This window comes from Oncorhynchus tshawytscha, linkage group LG09 (assembly GCF_018296145.1).
Source record: "Oncorhynchus tshawytscha isolate Ot180627B linkage group LG09, Otsh_v2.0, whole genome shotgun sequence".
NCBI classification, from domain to species: Eukaryota; Metazoa; Chordata; class Actinopteri; order Salmoniformes; family Salmonidae; genus Oncorhynchus; species Oncorhynchus tshawytscha.
In genome coordinates, this window is record NC_056437.1 from 67,215,617 (window position 1) to 67,235,124 (window position 19,508).

Consider the following 19,508-nt stretch of genomic DNA (forward strand, 5'->3'; position numbering starts at 1 on the left):
GCCCTCGCTAGAAGCCTGTGTTTCAGACATAAGGAAGTGGATGGCTGCAAACATTCTACTTTTAAACTCGGACAAAACAGAGATGCTTGTTCTAGGTCCCAAGAAATAAAGAGATCTTCTGTTGAATCTGACAATTCATCTTGATGGTTGTACAGTCGTCTCAAATAAAACTGTGAAGGACCTCGGCGTTAATCTGGACCCTGATCTCTCTTTTGACGAACATATCAAGACTGTTTCAAGGACATTTTTTTTCCATCTACGTAACATTGCAAAAATCTGAAAAGTTCTATCCAAAAATGATGCAGAAAAATTAATCCATGCTTTTTTTACTTCTAGTTTAGAATACTGCAATGCTTTAATTTCCGTCTACCCGGATAAAGCACTAAATAAATGTCAGTTAGTGCAAAATACGGCTGCTAGAATCCTTACTAGAACCAAAACATTTGATCATATTACTCCAGTGCTAGCCTCCCTACACTGGCTTCCTGATCAAGGTTTTACTGCTAACTGGCTTCCTGATTAAGGTTTTACTGCTAACCTACAAAGCATTACATGGGCATGCTCCTACCTATCTCTCTGATTTGGTACTGCCGTACATACCTACACGTACGCTACAGTCACAAGACGCAGGCCTCCTAATTGTCCCTAGAATTTCTAAGCAAACAGCTGGAGGCAGGGCTTTCTCCTATAGAGCTCCATTTTTATGGAATGGTCTGCCTACCCATGTGAGAGACGCAGACTCGGTCTCAACCTTTAAGTCTTTACTGAAGACTCATCTCTTCAGTGGGTCATATGATTGAGTGTAGTCTGGCCCAGGAGTGTGAAGGTGAATGGAAAAGTCTCTGGAGCAACGAACCGCCTTTGCTGTCTCTGCCTGGCTGGTTCGCTTCTCTCCACTGGGATTCTCTGCCTCTAACCCTATTGCAGGGGCTGAGTCACTGGCTTACTGGTGCTCTTTCATGCCGTCCCTAGGAGGGGTGCGTCATTTGAGTGGGTTGAGTCACTGACGTGATCTTCCTGTCTGGGTTGGAACATAGAGCTCTTTCACCACACACACCAGTGCTGGGTTTGGCATTGAAACAAGAATGCATTAAGCAGAAAGGAAATGCATAAAATAAGCGCAGACGAAGGATATCAATGATCTGGATGGATTCTGTACAGATGACTGTTCTAAGATCCCTCCCAATGGGGTCTCCAAATCACAAAAAGTTTAGAAAAAGTGTCAGTGCTGTTATCCTTGCACAGTGAGGCATTGAAACCACGGGTATCATTAATTGTGACCCATACCTGTTTGAAAAAAAATATTACTTGTTAAGCAAAAACTCTTTCTCTGAGCAATTGTATTAGTACACATTTTTGGGCGCATACAATGTATCTCAATATCAAATTATTTATTTTAAACGGTCATTTTTGCTCAATTTTATGTCCACAAGACTCACTCACAAATGGGGTATAATTTAAACTAATAAAAAATATTAAACAGTACGTACAATAGTCTAGTAATACGATTATAGATGATAAATACCCCTTTACCGATTTACAAATATCTCCTGACCAAAGGAATAAGCATTTGGTATATACCCAATACTGTTGACAGACAGAGGACGTAGTGTAGTTGACATAGGATGGAGGGTAGCATGAAGGATTGCCTGGATGGTCACAGTAGTAGTGGTACAAGATGATCCCAGCACTGTCTAACGAATGCAGAAGGTGCCAATAAGAGCAGTAACCGTGGCGACAACATTCATTCTAAGGGAGCCCTAAGGGACACAGAGTAGAAAGAGGACATGGGAATGAATGATTGGTTGTGAAGAATGAAATGCAATATAAAATACAGTGTGTTGACAATTGTCACGTCCTGACCTTAGTTCCCTTTTTATGTCTCTGTTTTAGTTTGGTCAGGTCGTGAGTTGGGGTGGGCATTCTATGTTTTTGTTCTAGGTTTTGTATTTCTGTGTTTGGCCTGGTATGGTTCCCAATCAGACGCAGATGTCGATCGTTGTCTCTGTTTGAGAACCATACTTAGGTAGCCTGTTTTCCCACTATGATTTGTGGGTAGTTATTTTCTGTTTAGTGTGTGTTGCACCTGACGGAGCTGTTTCGGTTGTGCCTTTCGTTACTTTGTATTTAGTGTTCAGTTATATTTAATAAAATGCCGAACACGTACCACGCTGCACCTTGGTCCTCACCTTCTTCCACCAACAGTCTTTATTAAATTGGCAATTCGCTATTGCTGAATCGCCAGTGCCCACCCCATTGTTTGTATTGTGGGAGGAAAACAAAAAGGTTGAATGAAAACATGAGGGCCTATATGTGAAGTAGATTCTATGTTTTGAAATAGAGTGGAACTTTATAAATCAAAAGCCTAAACTTCATTGAGGAAAAAATATTGATACTCACCAGACATTTGTTCAGTTTGTTGTCAGCAGCAACAGTTAGAGAGCCTTGTCGTGGAAATTGCCTTACCAAATGATGAGAGAGCAAATCACACACCAGTCAGAGTTATGCTTAATCTTCACCTTTAATAATAATTAAGCTTTTGTAATAGCATTTTGACTTTCAACATTTCAGTATCTCTAATGAAAAGTTGAGATTGGTCAACATAATGGCAACTGAGATATTTTATAGCAAAGATCCACCCCCCTAGTCGACATGACAAACCACAGGTCTAAGAAACGTACACAAAGAAAGACTTTACTTCAGAGAGGAGTATCCTATAGCCAGACAGCATTGGCTATAAATTATCGTTCAGTTTGGTCTCCTAAACGAAGCTCTTATCTCGTTCTTGGTACAAAATAGTACCAAGACATTACCTCACCCAATGGTATATATCAATTGTAATTTTAGACACTCCCATCCCAAAAACAAGCCATCCTGGAGAAGCTCACGGAGAGGAGAGTGAGCCTCTAGGTCAAGATAAGGGCAACCAGAGAGGGAACATAGAATGGTTCCAGACACTGCCATCCTCCTCTCCCCGATGGGAAAAGTAGGGAGTGACTGGCACACAGACATTGTGGAGCCAAGAGATAATTGGTTCCCCCTCAATCATCCCTTCACATGGTTTAAAATATATGTTTACACATGACGACAAGCTTTACCTCTCCCCTATCTGTGGCCCAAGTAACTGAACCCTGACAGAGAACAGATAACTGCAAACGGCCACCACCATAGTACAACAAGATAAATTCTAAATGACAAGTATATCACAAGCATATTATGAAAATAAAACATCTTATCTATGTTACCCAACTAATTCTGATTCATCCCCAACAGCCTGCAGCTACATACTGAGAAGGAACAAGGAAGAGATTATACAAGCCTGCATACCAAATGGCACCCTATTCTCTACATAGTACACTACAAAAGTAGTGTACTATATAGGGAGTAGGGTACCATGTGGGACACACATTTTCTACAGTATGACCAAAATTCAAGTTTAATTCCTCCCACATAGAAGTCAACAGAAACTGAAATACATGAGTGTATAAACGGCACAGGCCTAGCCATGTACATATACATTGATTAAAGTAATTTGTAAAGTCATTCATTATACCGATTTTATATGTAAAAAAAATGTGCACCTACTGTATTGTTTTTAATGCATTTCTTTTCAAAATATGACATTCAATTATAAGGATGTTTTGTTTGCACCACGACAGACAGGACATTTAAGATATTATTATTAGACAGAGCAGCTCACTCACAATGATAGATCCCCAGACAAATATTCCACTAATTCCTCCAATATTGTCTACTTGTGGTCCAAGAGTCATCACGTTTCCTGTCAACATAATCATCAAACCAATCATGATCTGTATGGTCTGTGGGTGAAAAACAAAGCAGGAAATTCATTTTTCCCTTCTTCCAATACGTTCAACCGAAATGAAAAATAATTTTCAAATGATATAAAGCAGAAATTCTTACTCCCAGCGCTTTTGGATGCCCATCCCGTTCCCATAGGGGTGGACATGGGTGATGACCACTGCCCCATTAGTGGTGGTTGTTTGAGAGCTGGACGTCTTCACAGAGGACAGAAGGATGTTAGAGAATACAGTAGACGGCACGCGTCAGTCTTCCCAGCCTGGTGCAGGTCTACAATTTTGTTTCTGGTGTCCTTTGACAGCTCTTTGGTCTTGGCCATAGTGGAGTTTGGACTGTTTGAGGTTGCGGGCAGGTGTCTTTTATACTGATAACAAGTTCAAACAGGTGTGATTAATACAGGTAACGAGTGGAGGAAAGAGGAACCTCTTAAAGAAGAAGTTACAGGTCTGTGAGAGCCAGAAATATTGCTTGTTTATAGGTGACCAAATACTTATTTTCCACCATAATTTGCAAATAAATTCATTAAAATTCCTACAATGTGATTTTCTGGAGAAAGAAATCTCATTTTGTCTGTCATAGTTGAAGTGTACATATGATGAAAATTACAGGCCTCTCTCATCTTTTTAAGTGGGAGAACTTGCACAATTGATGGCTGACTAAATACTTTTTTGCCCCACTGTATGTTAAAGCATGTGTGTGCATTTGACCTATCCTGGGGTGTGTGTGTCTCTCTCTCTCTCTGCAGGGGTGGTTGAAACAATGTTTTCTATCTAAAAAAATCAACAATAGGAGGGTTTATATACATAACGATACCCAAACAACAGGTGATTTTCCTAGGTTGGGGATCAAAGGAGAGCTGCTCTCCAGGGTGGGGGTGTCACAGTCAATCATGCCTGCCTCTTTTTGAAAGGGTAATTTGGTGGTCTTAAACAAATCTTCTGTGAAACAAAAGTGTTCACTTTACACACATGTTTATTGACTTTAAAAAAGACCACAGGAACATGTCAGATATAGTAGAGATGCTACAAAATCTGCTAGTTCGTATGTATTTTCCAAAGCCTGTCTGGATGTGAACTACTTTGTGCCAGGAAAACTTAGGGAGCGGGGCTTGTGTGGGATATCGTGCGAGCAAGAGAGCCTGTCTTGACGATTGTGAATTGGAAACGGCAGGATGTATAAACCTATAACTGGGCCCTTTATCTGTAAGAAAGGAATAGTAAAATTGTTTAATTAATTATAACATGTTTTAAAGGGTCTGTACTAAATATTTTGAATGAAGTAAATGGTTTTAAAATTGTATCTGACCCTTTAACCTGTTGTTAAAGGGTGAGATACCTGTTGTAACACCCTATCAAAATATACTTTACAGCCAAAGCAAGACAAGCATTTGTCTAAGCTTATCGATAGCCTAGCATAGCATTATGTCCAGCTAGCAGCAGGTAACTTGGTCACGAAAATCAGAAAAGCAATCAAATTAAATCGTTTACCTTTGATGAGCTTCGGATGTTTTCACTCACGCGACTCCCAGTTAGATAGCAAATGTTCCTTTTTTCCAAAAATATTATTTTTGTAGGCGAAATAGCTCCGTTTGTTCTTCACTGAGAAATCGACCGGAAATTGCGGTCACGAAAACGCTGAAAAATATTCAAAATTAGCTCCATAATATCGACAGAAACATGGCAAACGTTGTTTATAATCAATCCTCAAGGTGTTTTTCAAATATCTATTCGATAATATATCCACTGGGACAATTGGTTTTTCAGTAGGAGCGAAAGGAAAAATGGCTACCTCTGTATTTTATGCGAGAATCACTCTGAGAGCCATCAGGTGACCACTTACACAATGTAGCCGCTTACGGGTATTCTTCAACATAAAGGCGTAAAACTACGTCACAATGCTGTAGACACCTTGGTGAATACGTAGAAAAAGTAATCTGGTTGATAGCCCATTCACTGCTCAATAGGGACGCATCGGAACGCAGAGCTTTCAAAACATGAGTCACTTCCGGATTGGATTTTTCTCAGGCTTTCGCCTGCAATATCAGTTCTGTTATACTCACAGACAATATTTTTACAGTTTTGGAAACTTTAGACTGTTTTCTATCCTAAGCTGTCAATTATATGTATATTCTAGCATCTTGTCCTGACAAAATATCCCGTTTACTTTGGGAACGTTATTTTTCCAAAAATGGAAAATACTGCCCCCTACTCACAAGAGGTTACGAACGGGAATCTGTCGTTTTCTCTCTCGCGGAGAAAGGCTTTTCAGGGAAAATGGATATGTGCGTTTCAAAACAATGTATTATTTTATCCGAATACAGTCCTTCCTACAACAGCCAGTTATAAACATAAATATTTAAAAGGTTATTAAAGTGTAGTATTGTGTGTGGTAATGATGTCCAACTGTAGTCCAACAATGTTTATACATAAAACATTCATGCATGTTTAAATATTATGCAGTAAAATTGTTTCAATAATTATAACATGTTTTTAAAAGGTTGTACTAAAGATTTAGAATTTAAAAAAGGATTTTAAAACAGTATCTCACCTTATAACATAAGGAATAGGTATTTTCGCTCTATCACCAAGCATGTCCTGAGGTCTGTCCAACGCTGGTCCGACCAAGCTGACTCCACACTCCAAGACTGCTTCCATCACGTGGACTGGGAGATGTTTCGTATTGCGTCAGATAACAATATTGACGAATATGCTGATTCGTGTGCGAGTTCATTAGAACGTGCGTTGAAGATGTCGTTCCCATAGCAATGATTAAAACATTCCCTAACCAGAAACCGTGGATTGATGGCAGCATTCGTGTGAAACTGAAAGCGCGAACCACTGCTTTTAATCAGGGCAAGGTGTCTGGTAACATGACCGAATACAAACAGTGCAGCTATTCCCTCCGCAAGGCTATCAAACAAGCTAAGCGTCAGTACAGAGACAAAGTAGAATCTCAATTCAACGGCTCAGACACAAGAGGCATGTGGCAGGGTCTACAGTCAATCACGGACTACAGGAAGAAATCCAGCCCAGTCACGGACCAGGATATCTTGCTCCCAGGCAGACTAAATAACTTTTTTGCCCGCTTTGAGGACAATACAGTGCCACTGACACGGCCTGCAACGAAAACATGCGGTCTCTCCTTCACTGCAGCCGAGGTGAGTAAGACCTTTAAACGTGTTAACCCTCGCAAGGCTGCAGGCCCAGACGGCATCCCCAGCCGCGCCCTCAGAGCATGCGCAGACCAGCTGGCCGGTGTGTTTACGGACATATTCAATCAATCCCTATACCAGTCTGCTGTTCCCACATGCTTCAAGAGGGCCGCCATTGTTCCTGTTCCCAAGAAAGCTAAGGTAACTGAGCTAAACGACTACCGCCCCGTAGCACTCACATCCGTCATCATGAAGTGCTTTGAGAGACTAGTCAAGGACCATATCACCTCCACCCTACCTGACACCCTAGACCCACTCCAATTTGCTTACCGCCCAAATAGGTCCACAGACGATGCAATCTCAACCACACTGCACACTGCCCTAACCCATCTGGACAAGAGGAATACCTACGTGAGAATGCTGTTCATCGACTACAGCTCGGCATTCAACACCTTAGTACCCTCCAAGCTCGTCATCAAGCTCGAGACCCTGGGTCTCGACCCTGCCCTGTGCAACTGGGTACTGGACTTCCTGACGGGCCGCCCCCAGGTGGTGAGGGTAGGCAACAACATCTCCTCCCTGCTGATCCTCAACACTGGGGCCCCACAAGGGTGCGTTCTGAGCCCTCTCCTGTACTCCCTGTTCACCCACGACTGCGTGGCCACGCACGCCTCCAACTCAATCATCAAGTTTGCGGACGACACAACAGTGGTAGGCTTGATTACCAACAACGACGAGACGGCCTACAGGGAGGAGGTGAGGGCCCTCGGAGTGTGGTGTCAGGAAAATAACCTCACACTCAACGTCAACAAAACTAAGGAGATGATTGTGGACTTCAGGAAACAGCAGAGGGAACACCCCCTATCCACATCGATGGAACAGTAGTGGAGAGGGTAGCAAGTTTTAAGTTCCTCGGCATACACATCACAGACAAACTGAATTGGTCCACTCACACAGACAGCATCGTGAAGAAGGCGCAGCAGCGCCTCTTCAACCTCAGGAGGCTGAAGAAATTTGGCTTGTCACCAAAAGCACTCACAAACTTCTACAGATGCACAATCGAGAGCATCCTGGCGGGCTGTATCACCGCCTGGTACGGCAACTGCTCCGCCCTCAACCGTAAGGCTCTCCAGAGGGTAGTGAGGTCTGCACAACGCATCACCAGGGGCAAACTACCTGCCCTCCAGGACATCTACACCACCCGATGTCACAGGAAGGCCATAAAGATCATCAAGGACATCAACCACCTGAGCCACTGCCTGTTCACCCCGCTATCATCCAGAAGGCGAGGTCAGTACAGGTGCATCAAAGCTGGGACCAAGAGACTGAAAAACAGCTTCTATCTCAAGGCCATCAGACTGTTAAACAGCCACCACTAACATTGAGTGGCTGCTGCCAACACACTGACAATGACACTGACTCAACTCCAGCCACTTTAATAATGGGAATTGATGGGAAATGTAAAATATATCACTAGCCACTTTAAACAATGCTACCTAATATAATGTTACATACCCTACATCATTCATCTCATATGCATACGTATATACTGTACTCTATATCATCTACTGCATCCTTATGTAATACATGTATCACTAGCCACTTTAACTATGCCACTTTGTTTACATACTCATCTCATATGTATATACTGTACTCGATATCATCTACTGTATCTTGCCTATGCTGCTCTGTACCATCACTCATTCATATATCCTTATGTACATATTCTTTATCCCCTTACACTGTGTGTAAGACAGTAGTTTTGGTATTGTTAGTTAGATTACTTGTTGGTTATTACTGCATTGTCGGAACTAGAAGCACAAGCATTTCGCAACACTCGCATTAACATCTGCTAACCATGTGTATGTGACAAATAAAATTTGATTTGATTTGATTTGTCCCTGAGATAAAAGGCTTTCGGGAAAGATCTGTGCGTGCGTGTGTGTACGGGGCGTGTGTGTGTTTAAAAAAAAAGGGGTTTCAGTGGTGTGCATCTATTCAATTGTGGGTTTGAAACCAGATTTGGCACTAATGTGTCATTTCCACAGAATCCTCTCAAATCAGAATGTATTTCCCTCAGAGGATGTGTGGGGGCGCAAAAGTCAAACAGCCCTGACAGAATACAATATGTTGAGACAGCCCCCTAGGGTTTAAAACAATGTTATACCCGGGACATATGCATACAGGGTTCCACAAAAAAACACAAGTGTTATATCCCAGAGGTTGTAGGAAATCAAAAAGCAATACAGCCAGCATAGAATAGGTCTAGACATCCCCTCCTGGTGTTTTAAAACACTGCTTTTGTTCTCTAAACATTTGCGGTTCTACAGGTCCATTTTTGCATACAGGATGGCACCCCAGAAAAACTTCACCCCCGCTTGGTGAACTCACTCCACATGACATGTTAGGGACTCGACCGTGGAACGAGGCTAGTGAAACAGACCATATTCTACACTTCTGTACGACCGACTATAACGCAAGTCCAAACCCCCGGCCCAACTGCCCAGAAGAGCGGAAGACTGAGCAGCTAAAACATAATCTGTGAATCCATCCTAATGGAGCTTTTTGAAGGTGCAGTTAGTGAAAATAATATATTAGATTTGGATGCGTTTGGTATTTTATCGGGGAATTGTTTGGATATTACAATTTGATATTGTTTTAACATCAAACACACGTTAGATGTTTTTATTTAAATTTTTTACAGATATTCTAAAATGGGTGGACAACGATTTTTTAGGTATGTATTTTAGGCCAAATGCACGTATTTTTACAAGTTAAAATGTATATATTTCGTATGAATATATGTTAACATTATCTAAGGTTTCTGGATATCCAACATTGATCCAACTGCTCCCGGGGATAAATGCTTTGGATCATCCAACATCAGATGTTATAACTATCCCTGATGAGGATTCGGAGGAGCAACTGGAGGACACCGAATTTTACGAGATATCTTTATGTCAACTGTATGTATATTTTTATGATAAAATATAGTATAACCGACACTGAAGGCCCTACACCACGAGAGGACATGGTCGAGATGGAAGGGGTACGGAAGGGGTACCCCGGAACACAACGAATTCGGATAATTTCCCCACTTTAAATGACATTTCGGAGCTCGTTGATTAGCGGTTGTTTGAAATGGACAGACAACATGATAAGGACAACTCCGAGATAGAAACAATATGCAGTCAAGATATTCTAAAACTGGAGGACAGCTAATTTTACGATATATCTCTGTCAATTGTATGTATTTTTTATGATAAAATGTGTATATATTTTGTATGTAGGTGAATATTATTGTAGAAAAGCCCAAGGACATTGTTGGAAACGTCCTTTAATTCGAGGCCTCATACTCAGCGGTGCCAGGGTTAATTAGGTCGGGTGGAAATGTACAACCGATCTCATCCCATAAAATGAGGAAATAGCCATAGCCCGATCTCGCTGTGTTCTCCTCCTTAACTCTGATTAATCCAGAAGTTCTGTTCTTCCAGTAATTCACGGAAATCCACCAAATCGGTTACCTTTCATCTGAACTTTCTGTTGCGATCGGGAGAGTGGGCCATCAGGTATTGTTTATAGTTATTATAGTGGAGAGCGGCTTGGAGCGCACGTTTCAAAAATAACATGTATTGTGACTTGGTCAATGATCAAGACCCTACGGATCATCACAAGCCAATTATGGCAAAGTTATATGGTTAATATGTCATGAAATTACATGAACACATGAAAACAGTTCAAAGGGTGAAATATGAAATGGCATTGTTTGCGGAACTGAACAATTCTGATATCAAACTAATGGGTATTATAGACGGAATAACCGATCACTGTATGTATTATTCTTCTCATGATTATGATAAATAGTTACGAACATAAATGACTCAAGGATGATACCTATTGACTTCTTAATGAACCGGCATGTGGAATTCCCTAAGTATGTTAATAACGACTGTTAGGATTTGATCTTTGTGATTATGAATTTGCTTGGATACCGGTTTTGAATTTGATTGGGATACCAGTTATTCTGTTTCCTATGTTATGCAGCACAGACTACACAGTAAATATACCACGTTATGGTTAAAGGAATTCCTGCTTCAGTCTCATCCATTCCTCTGGAACCTGTTCACTGTCAGTCATACTACCTGTCCAGCTACCAACACAGATTCCAATAATCTTTCAATTTTTTAAAACGTCTATAGGATACTCAGCTGAGACCGGGAATAATTGATTTGGAGGCATCCAATATTAACGGTTATAACTATTGAAGATGCAAAAAAAGGCTTTTCAGAAATACATTTGGTTTGCAGATATGTATTATTATAAAAAAAACAATAACATTATTATCATAATCTTTATTATTATTATGTTACATGCGAGACATACCCAGAAATGTCAACGTAGACAACTTACAATGTGTTTACCAGGCAATGATGAAAACATTTTAAAGGAGCTCTAATTCAAACATGCAAAGATATATATTTGATCAAATTACCCGGGTTAAAACTGTTGTTACAATATCACTTCTGATTGTGTACATTTTAAGGTTTCACACAACATAAAACAACTATCTAAATAATGTTTCTCGGACTAACACACTGTTGAGTTTCCTATTTACTAAAGAACAATCATATTTCTGATTCAGGTTTAGGGGGTAATAACTTTATGGAAACCACTTTTCCCACTATGTACAGACATAGAGAGAATGCACATCATGGTGTAACAGGGATGAACGGCAATTCAATGTACAACAGTAGTCTTCTGTAACAGGCAATACGTGCTGTATTATTATTTTTTTTTAAATATATATTATTATCAGAATCTCTAGTAGTATTATGTTACATGCGAGACATACCCAGAAATGTCAACGTAGACAACTTACAAGAATGTGTTTACCATTCTATTATAAAGTAGGCTGTCCGTCTTTGAGGTCAAGTAGGTAAATTTGTTGCTCTCTTTGCCTTTATACAGCTCTTTGACCTACTGTAAACTCCCTCGGTTGTTAACATCTACAATAAAACCGGAATGTGAAATGATCTTTTTGATCTTTCTTACCACTATTACTTTGGGTTCTAATCCCCCATCTTTCAGAATCCCCCCTGTGAACAAATCTCTAACATTCACGATCCTTCAGTATATTTTAACCCTAAACCTCCCACAATAACTATTGTTAGTCTCAATGACCTTCCTGACAATTTCAAAGTTTTTATACATAGCTAAATACATTGTTGGAGACAGTTTTCATGTCTTTCATTAAGCAAACATTTGTTTATTAGATTATATTTCTCATTAAGAATAATGTTGTTTTAATTCTATATGGGTCATGCTTTGCTATGGTCCTGTGTTCTCTTATGGGTCAATGATTTTAATTGCAATATAGCATTTCTGTTCTTGGCTCAATTACTTAGAAGGGCGTGTGGTCCCACCCATCCTGTGTGTTCCCCTGTCCTTATTTGGGAGCCCCTATACATTCACAATGTAAGGCTTACCAGTTATGTCAAGTGTTAGGAAGACCTGTTGGTTGTAACAAAAATAAAACAAAAATTAAATTAGACTTTTCACATACATTTTATTTGGGTCTTTTTCATTTAGCCTGTTGCTTGGCTCCAGCCACTTGGAAGCTCGGTGCATGAACAAATAAAAAGAACACAATTCAACAGTTGATGGATGGTTGCATAAATAATGACATTGCAAGTAGTCATGTTAAGGTTTTCAATGTTTTCTTGTCTGAGTTTTATGGTTTGTGCATTATTTGATGCCGTACTAGGGAAGAGGATCTGATCACGCCTGTTGGTATTCTTGATCAATTCTTGAGCCCAAAAAGACACACACCTGTTATGAGTTTAATTCCACATCTGTTTGCATGACTTGGTAGTGTATTAGCATGGTATGAGACAAGATAAATAATACAATTTAAGTAAAGTATAAAATAAACCGTATTATCCTAAATTGAGAGATGAATAAAAAATGTGTTATCACATCAACATCATAATCTTTCAGAATGTACCTGTTTTCAGTATAGAATGACATGTATACAGATTATATTACAACTTTTTGTGTTTTGTCTTAGTGATTGTTCTTTAGTAAATAGAAAACTCAACAGTGTGTTAGTCCAAGAAACATAATTTAGATGGTTGTTTTATTGTTGTTGCGCAATATTTAAACATGCACAAATGTTTTATGTATAAACATTGTTGGACTACAGTTGTACATCATTACCACACACAATACTACACTTTAAACCTCTCTAGCGTACGTGGGACGGTAGCGTCCCACCTGACCAACATCCAGTGATACTGCAGAACGCCATATTCAAAAACAGAAATACTGATTACAAAAATTCAGAAAACATACAGGTGTTAAACATAGGTTTAAAGATGAACTTCTTGTGAATCCAACCATGGTGTCAGATTTCAAAAAGGCTTTACGGCGAAAGCATACCATGCGTTTTTTTTTTAGAACATCGCCCAGCAGACAAATCATTACAAACAGTAACCAGCCAAGTAGAAGAGTTACACAAGTCAGAAATAGAGAGAAAATTAATCACTTACTTACCTTTGATAATCTTTATATGGTTGCACTCAAAAGACATTAATTTACTCAATAAATGTTTGTTTTGTTCGATAAAGTCTCTCTTTATATCTAAAAACCTCCATTTTGTTTGCGCTTTTTCTTCAGTAATCCACAGGCTCAAACACAGTCACAACAGGCAGACAAAAAAAATTGTATCCGTAAAGTTTATAGAAACATGTTAAACAATGTTTATATTCAATCCTCATGTTGTTTTTAGCCTAAATAATCGATAATATTTCAACCAGACAATAACGTCGTCAATATAAAAGGTAAACAAGAAAGGCACGCTCTCGGGATTGCGCATGAAAAAGCTCTGTGACACTTTAGGGTCCAGTCATTCAGACTGGTCTTACTCCCTCATTTTTCAGAATACAAGCCTGAAACAATTTCGAAAGACTGTTGACATCTAGTGGAAGGCATAGGAATTGCAATGGCAATACTGTAATGGCATTGAATAGAAAATGTAAAAAAATCCTACTCCCTGGATGGATTTTTCTCAGGTTTTCGCCTGCCAAATCAGTTCTGTTATACTCACCAACATTATTTTAACAGTTTCGGAAACTGTTGGTGTTTCCTATACAACTCTACCAATTATATGCATATCATAGCTTCTAGGCCTGAGTAGCAGGCAGTTTACTTTGGGCACGCTTTTCATCCAGAGGTGAAAATAGTGCCCCCTACCCTAGAGACGTTAATAACCTTTTAAATATGTATGTTTATAACTGGCTGTTGTAGGAAGGACTGTATTCGTATAAAATAATACATTGTTTTGAAACGCACAGACCCATTTTCCCTGAAAAGCCTTTCTCCGCGAGAGAGAAAATGACAGATTCCCGTTCGTTAAAAAGGGTGAGATACAATTTTAAAACCATTAATTTAATTCAAAATATTTAGTACAGACCTTTTAAAATGTGTTATAATTAATTAAACAATTTTACTATTCCTTTCTTACAGATAAAGGGCCCGGTTGTAGGTTTATACATCCTGCCGTTTCCAATTCACCATCGTCAAGACAGTCTCTCTTGCTCGCACGATATCCCACACAAGCCCCGCTTCGTAAGTTTTCCTGGCACAAAGTAGTTCACATCCAGACAGGCTTTGGAAAATACATACGAACTAGCAGATATTGTAGCATCTCTACTATATCTGACATGTTACTGTGGTCTTTTTTTTAAAGTCAATAAACATGTGTGTAAAGTGTATACTTTTTTTTCACAGTAGATTTGTTTAAGATCACCAAATTACCCTTTCAAAAAGAGGCTGGCATGATTGACTGTGACACCCCCCCCACGCTGGAGAGCAGCTCTCCTTTTATCCCCAACCTAGGAAAATCACCTGCTTTTTGGGTATCGTTATGTATATATGCCCTCCTATTGTTGAATTGTTTAGATATAAAAACATTGTTTCATTAGAAATGGTGCATCATTGAAAGTCAAATACTATTGCAAAGCTCTTATTATTATTAAAAATATAGTTTAAGTATAACTGACTGGTGTGTGAAGTTGGTAAATCTCCTCATTTGGTAATACAGAAAATAAGCCACCACAATATACAGATGCACTATCTTGTTAAATAAACACCTACTAAAGCATGACAGCTTCAAAGGAATAGATGCACTATATGCATAAATTAACACTCACTCTAAGGCGTATTCTCTCTGATGTTTGTTGTACAGTAAGAGGTGATATGGCTGGTAAGCTGTGTATTGTTGAGCCTCATGCAAAGTTTGTACTCAACCTGGGACTTCCAGATAATTCTATACTTAAGAATGTAATGCTAAATAGGTGTGTGCATCAGCCAATCATTAGACTTCAAACTCTCCCCATTAAAAATGGGTAGGTGGTAGGCTGTGTGCGTCTGGTTGCTGTATCATCTGTTTATTTGAATAACTTCCTCATTGCTGAGCGACCTTTAGTTCCTTCTTTAGTTCTTTCTTTCCTTCTTTATTGTCATAACTTCCCTTCTTGGGCTTGACGTTTTTTGCTGTATTGGCAACCATTTTCAATGGTTTAGTATAAAAAGTAATTTAATTTAACCAAATACTTTGCCCCTCTGTGGGAAGACATCCTGAATTAAAGAAGTAGGTGAAATAACAAAAACAACTGTATATTAGGGAATGTTAAATTATTGGTGAATGGACGTTAGATAAGCATGACAAACAGAAAATAGCTTAGTAAAGTGGAGTCTATATAAATGCTGAGATATCATGTAAACATAAGCTATTCATGTCTATTCCTGTACCCCTCTCATCTTCTCCCCTCTCTCTCATCTTCCTCTCCTCTCTTCCTCTCCTAATCTCTCATCTCTCTTCCTCTCATCCCATATCTCTTCCTCTCCTCCCGTCCCTTCCTCTCCTCTTTCTTCCAAGGTTTTTATAGTTCTGTGTTTCAAAAGTTGTAGAATCATCTCAAGGATGATCAATGGAAACAGGATGCACCTGAGCTCAATTTCGAGTCTGAGGGTCTGAGTACTTAAGTAAATAAGGTATATCTGTTTTATATTTATAAAAACAGTTTTCACTTTGTCATTATGGGGTACTGTCTGTAGATTGATGAGAGAGTATTCTGCCCTTGAATTGTGTTCCCATGCAAAACTAGACAGATAGCTAACAACTAAGTCTTCAATAAAACTTCCAAGGCGTGACTGTTCTTGAATGAATATATTGAAAACGTTTATGTTGTGAAACTGCAAAATACAGAAAAGAATATACTTTACTATTCAATTCACATAGACATACTGTAGCTGTACATTAATACCTTTCAAGTTGAAGTTGCATGAAAATACAAAGCACGTGCCAAGGTACCATGCATTTGGCATGACGCCAAACCATATAGCTAATTGTTACTCATATGGTAATTGGCTAACTCCTTTCATTACTCTAATAATGTGCAACCATCTCTGTAGAATAACAAAGCATATTACACTAGAAACAGTAACAAAACTACAGTATTGTTTATTTTACAATTAGTTTGCATGACGCACGAGCAAAATAATACAGCTGACGGCATACATGAAAGGCATTGCAATTTGTGTGAGTAAATGCAACCAACCAACATTGATTTGTAAGCAACTCTATCAATAACAAGATTATCATCACTAGCTAAATGCTTGAATCGAACTTACAAACAAATATTTTCCGAGGCTGAAGCGTGACAAGAGAACTGCACTGAAAGACCTGCACCGTAGAGTTGTTTTCAACTGCTTCTCGGTGTCTCTTCCTGTTTTCCTTACAGTCTAAGTACCAGAATGCTCCACTAAGGGGTGAATAACACCATGGAACACAATGAAAATCCATCTTAACCATTGTAATAAAATTATCTGTTACCTTTTAACAGGATGGCAGCACAGAGAGAATACAGTAGACGGCATCCGTCAAACGAGAGATTTATGACCTATTTTATGGGTCCTATATGTACATCCTGTCCTTCTGTTCTCACGGTATGAGTGAGTGCTTATGCCCATATATGTACATCCCGTCCTTCCGTTCTCACGCTCTCGAGTGAGTGTTTATTTAACCAGATAGTGCATCTGTTTATGTTAAAGCTCAAAGCTGTCATGATGATTGATGTGTAGTGACCTCGTAGAACTGTGGAATGTGTTTGAACATTTCAAAGAGTATGGCCCCCCCTGTTGTAGTGAACATAGGGCCTAGCTGTTGTATATGAAAACAGTAATGTCCGGGGGTATTGGACAGCCGCGGTATAAGTAAGCGCTGTGAACACTACAAGCGACCCCGATAAACCCCACAACACTAAAGAAGAAATTAAACATGGATTTTGTGATCACTGACACACACATGATGACCGTAACAACGGAAGCAGGACCCCGGTTAAAACACAGAGAAAGGGAAGAGTATAAAGCATCAATGTACGATGCACCAGAAAAGTGTTTTGTAAATATGTATAGAACCCAAATTCCTCCCGCAACGGTGTTGAAAGATCAAGTGTTGATGTCTAATGGACAGCTATGAGGTTATCTGTTTGATTACCCGGCCTGTAGAGTGAAACTCTATACCGTAGTCGAAGGATAAAAATATACTGACCAGACTTTAGGAGTGGACTACAGGCTTGAAGATTAGCATGTGTTTCGCAAGGTAGTGTGTCCCGAACTGAGAGTTATCACAAAGGGGTATAGCTTGTTCACTGGCTACGAGACCTGTTGGGAAGGTGCCCCTGACTCCTCAGGAAGAATATTTCATAGGGTGAAAAAACAAAGAAAGAATGGACTTCCATGTGGGTGCGTGGAGTTCTATATCAGCAACAAGAAAATCTGCAACGATAACATCCGTGAAGGTGGCCTGACTGTGGATTTTAGGTTGCGTATGCTTATTCCTTTTAAAAGTTGGGATATAATGAATTGAAAATGTCAGAGTTAGTGGATGCTCTTTTTGTACAGAGCCAACAACGGCAGAGTATTGTTCAACTAAGGAAGTGCATGATATATACGAATCCTAAGGATTATGATTCAAAGGAACCCCCAGAAGGGTCATCTTCAGAAGGGTCATCCCCTGAAAAAAACTAAGCACACGGCTGTTACGTTAACCACGCCCCGATACCAAAGGAATGGTTCAACAATAAATGGGGTGACCATAAAGCCTCTGGTTCTTAATTTCAGCATATACCATGGATATTCATATACCATATCAGGGCTCCGATACGTCATGGGTACCAGACCCTAAGGGCTCTATGCATCACAGCCCTCCCTTCTACTCCCCCCAGGCAAGCCTCCCGACACCCCCTACATATACACAGCCTGAGGATCTGTTTGATGGGGTGGTCAGTACTATTTTTGTGGACACCATCAAGGCCTCTGTAGCCGCACTTTTAGATGTGGTGATTGGAGAGTATATAAGAGAACAATGCCACGGTTGTGAGTTCAGTCACCCCAGCCAACGACGACCTCTGTGTTTATATGACCCACCGCGGCACTACTTCTTCAGCCACTTTGAGGAGCTGGTGAAAAGACTGTGGTCCAGCCACTTTATACCATCGATGGTCAAAGCCCTGAAGTCTATGGTTCTTGTGCCATCTATGCCCGGTGTTTACGGTGTAACCGAGGCTTTCCTACATGAACTGGAGGAGGTGATCTACATCCACGAGAAACTCAAAGAAATCAGGCACGCAGTGGTGGACGACAACAAATACAGGGAAGCTGTGGTGGCTGACGTGGTGCCTTTCTGGCTCAATAAACCTGTTAGAGGAAATTGTGGTTGAAATGACTAATTATGTATACATTCCAATCAGAACTGACTAGTCCAAATGCTATAATGTACTGTACATGTGAATTTTCTCTCTTGCTCCCATTCCCAATTGTATATAATGTAGTCAGGAGTTTAGTAACAATAAAGGTCTGTTCCTTAGTTCATTCAGTTGTACAATCTCCAGGTGGCAGGAACGGCCCATCTCCAGACTGTCTAGAATGTTGATTTATACTGACTGGATTTGACTTCGTGCTGATAACGCGAAGGCTCGAGAGCTAGAGGGCCCCTCTACTTGTGAAATAGATAGAACGTTTAGAAAACGCTGACGTCATTTTCAGTTTATAACCTGTGGAAATATGTGTATGTGGCAGTACTCTCTGGAATTAAACGCTGTTACATTGGCTTTTAAGACTGGTCTCAATCTACTTCATGCATAATTAATGAATTTACAAATCATTAATGAATTAGAAATGAGTGCGAATTTGGTTTTGGCTATAAAACATACAGGAATTTAGAAATTCCACTAACAAAACCCCAAGAGAACGAGTAACAATATATATTTTTTATTTAGATGTAAAGCAAATGATAACTATATGCATATGATGTTAGAGAGAATAAATACATTTTTTCTTTTGAGAGAATTTACAAGTGCAGCAAATTATTGAAAACAAAGTGAACAATGTATCGCTCTACACAACCCACATTACAGGGGTTAATGGAGAGCGTGTGCTAAAAATGGAACAAATCATGAGTCATGTAAGACAT

The 19,508-nt window shown here is 39.7% G+C and overlaps 1 long non-coding RNA gene across 4 annotated transcripts; it reads right to left on the reverse strand.

The window, feature by feature from the left end:
• Nucleotides 1-957: 957 nt before the first annotated feature.
• On the reverse strand, nucleotides 958-16,973 carry LOC112258467. Of its 4 annotated transcripts, none has more exons than XR_002954760.2 (5): nucleotides 16,869-16,973; nucleotides 3,925-4,019; nucleotides 3,705-3,781; nucleotides 2,401-2,461; nucleotides 958-1,760 (listed from the first exon to the last, which is right to left on the reverse strand). It is a non-coding gene; the product is annotated as an uncharacterized LOC112258467 (long non-coding RNA). The 4 variants fall into 4 exon arrangements; XR_006084145.1 differs by having other exon boundaries at nucleotides 3,705-3,821; XR_002954758.2 differs by lacking the exon at nucleotides 16,869-16,973 and having other exon boundaries at nucleotides 3,925-4,158.
• Nucleotides 16,974-19,508: the final 2,535 nt, after the last annotated feature.